The sequence below is a fragment of the Rattus rattus genome, chromosome 14 (genome assembly GCF_011064425.1).
Source record: "Rattus rattus isolate New Zealand chromosome 14, Rrattus_CSIRO_v1, whole genome shotgun sequence".
Lineage (NCBI taxonomy): Eukaryota > Metazoa > Chordata > Mammalia > Rodentia > Muridae > Rattus > Rattus rattus.
The window spans coordinates 54,839,123-54,841,758 of record NC_046167.1 but is presented as its reverse complement, the minus strand read 5'-3'; the positions used below and the strand labels follow the sequence as shown (position 1 = coordinate 54,841,758).

Sequence of the window (2,636 nt, the reverse complement as noted above, 5' to 3'; positions counted from 1 at the left end):
TCTACTTTAAGGATGTACTTCTTACAGAAGGTGGTGGGCACGGGTTAATTCTTAAGGAAGGGTAGGATTTCTAAAGTGACATCCAAGAGAGGAGAAAGGGTGAAGGTGGTTTTAAGGAACAAAAACCACACCTCCCTGCATCATCACCACCACAGGGATCTCTGACATTTGCTTGTGTAGACATGTGGGTATACCAGTAGTCTCCTTTAAGTCTATTCACTCTGAGTACCATGAGATGGACACTTGCCATGATCATGTCTCAAGGACGCTAAGCCTGCACTGAGTGGCTAAGCCTGCACTGGATCTCTAGTGAGAGTCTAAGACATTAGTCAATAGTGTAAAAGAAGCTGTGTGTGTGTGTGTGTGTGTGTGTGTGTGTGTGTGTCTGTGTGTGTGTCTGTGTGTGTCTATGTGTGTGTTCTAGATTACAAAAAAGCTATATAGAAAAATGCTCTAAATTAATGAACTGTACTTATTATATGGGAACCAGATATTTGTCTGCAAGTTATCATTTCCCTTATATCCCATGTTTTGTATTTTGCAAAGTAGTAATTTGATTTGGGAAGAAAACCACAGACACACACAGAGAAAGAAAAAAGGAAGAGCTAGAGGGAGGAGGAGAAGGACGGGGAGGGGGGAGGGAGGGAGGGGGGAGGGAGAGAGAGAGAGAGGGACTGAGATTTGTTTTCCAAAAGCTAACCTGTGGTTTGTGATCTGATTACAAATAAATAAATAAATAAATAAATAAATAAATAAATAAATAAATAAATAAATAAAAGCTGATGAATATAGTTTTAGTTGAGGTTTAGAGACTATCTCGTTTTCATGAAGGATCTTTTAACTTAAAATCATACGTACATAGCAACAAGCCCAATGCTGGTCTTGCATGTATTGAATTCTATGGCAACACCTTTCTGGTCATTTTAATTTTTTCCCTGATGACTGTATTTCAAAATTATCAGAGATGTCAATTCTTTCCTTCATGCAGGTCAATTAAAAGGCGGAACTCCAATAGTAAAACCAGAATGTATGGTTTACATTAGGAAGATTCTTCCCCAACATAAGATCATTTGTAGAAAAATATCCCAAGATATCCTGTGTAAATTATCAAATACAGTCACATCGAGTCCTCTTTCACCCTCTGCCTCTGAGGAAAGAAAGGGAAAATGCACGGCCAATGGCTATGTTTGTATAACATTATTTTTATTACCTCTGATTTAAAGCTCAGGATATAATTTTTGCAGAGGATCTGTGGCCGTGAAGAGCCATTTATATTATAAACACTAACATTTATTTTATGGTTTGACTTTGTATAAAAGAATATAAAGGCCATGCGTAAATGTGTGTGTGTGTTAGCATTTTTTTGTGAAGAAAGAGATGTCAAGCAATTATTTAGTATCACTCTAGGGAAGTTGTCTGTCCTGGAGTTTAAAAAGTGTTCTTATGTATGTAGACGTACAAACTAAGATCATTCTGTCTCCTTTACGGTGTGTAGCTGCAGGCAATTTGTCTGCATTGCATTTGAGAGATGTTTGTCTTCTTGCTTTGACAGACACATGGAATTGTCCTCATGGTGGTTAGCGATGAAAAGAAGATTTAAATCACACATTGGGTTCTAGGAAGAATAGTCGTTAAAGGCTCCAAATTGATTTTGTAGTTGTTATTTTTTTTTTTAAAATACTGTTCAGTGCCTGGGCAAAGCAGACAATAAAATTTTGCTAGTAACTTAAGCTCCAAATAGTTCAGTGAATAATTCAAAGAAAAAGAAGCCCACTTTGCTAACTCCTTCATTTATTCACTTCTTGTTCATTGGTCAATGGGTGTGGTGTCCTTTTAGGATTCCTGCTCCTGTTTGTCATGTGAACATCATATTCTAATCAGGGATGGAAAAGATTTAATCAAGAAGTTCAAATAACCACGATGACAGTTCTGTAAGGGACACTCGTGCTTTGCTTTACAACCTTCTTCTGATCCCACATTGGTCAAAAGAGCATCTGCCCAGAACTCCGTTAGTTCCTAGTCCAGAGCATTTACAAGGACAATGACGTTGATTACTAAATGATTGTTCTTTGTACGTTCGACATTCCTATAGGTTTAAGTTTCCAAGGTTAGCTTGAAATGCTCTCTAGTAAGCAGAATCATCTCTGAGCAGCTGTTTGCAGGACAAGGCATGTTAATTTAAGTAGGTTATCTAACCTGTTTTCTTCTGATAATAATAGTTTTCAATTAGCAGTAATGGCACCTTGGATAAACCTCACTGGCTACAATACTGCCACTGTGCAAAGCTCTGATAATAATAATAACTAGTAATAATGGTAGTGACCTCACCCCTCTGTATTTTCTAAAGGTCTCCCTCACATAAGATATTGTAGTTTTGCATACAGAGTATGCATGTCTTCTCATATAATCCCGCTATTTTAACAGTGTTTAGGATTGAACTCTTGACCTTGGCCATGCTGGGCAAGTCCTCTGCCATTAAGCTACATTCCCAGATCCTGGTTTTCATGACTATGTATCTTAAATTTGGTCTTAAACTCCAAGTTCCTCCTGTGTATGTTCTTCATGTATTCCTAAAACCACCTCTAAGTCATTTATCATGTCTAATACAATGTAGATGCTGTGAAAATAGTTGTTAT

At 37.4% G+C, this 2,636-nt stretch overlaps 1 non-coding gene across 1 annotated transcript; it reads right to left on the bottom strand.

Moving 5' to 3' along the window:
- Nucleotides 1-2,148: 2,148 nt before the first annotated feature.
- LOC116884110 lies at nucleotides 2,149-2,287 on the bottom strand. Its single transcript, XR_004385841.1, has one exon. It is a non-coding gene; the product is annotated as a U4 spliceosomal RNA (small nuclear RNA).
- Nucleotides 2,288-2,636: the final 349 nt, after the last annotated feature.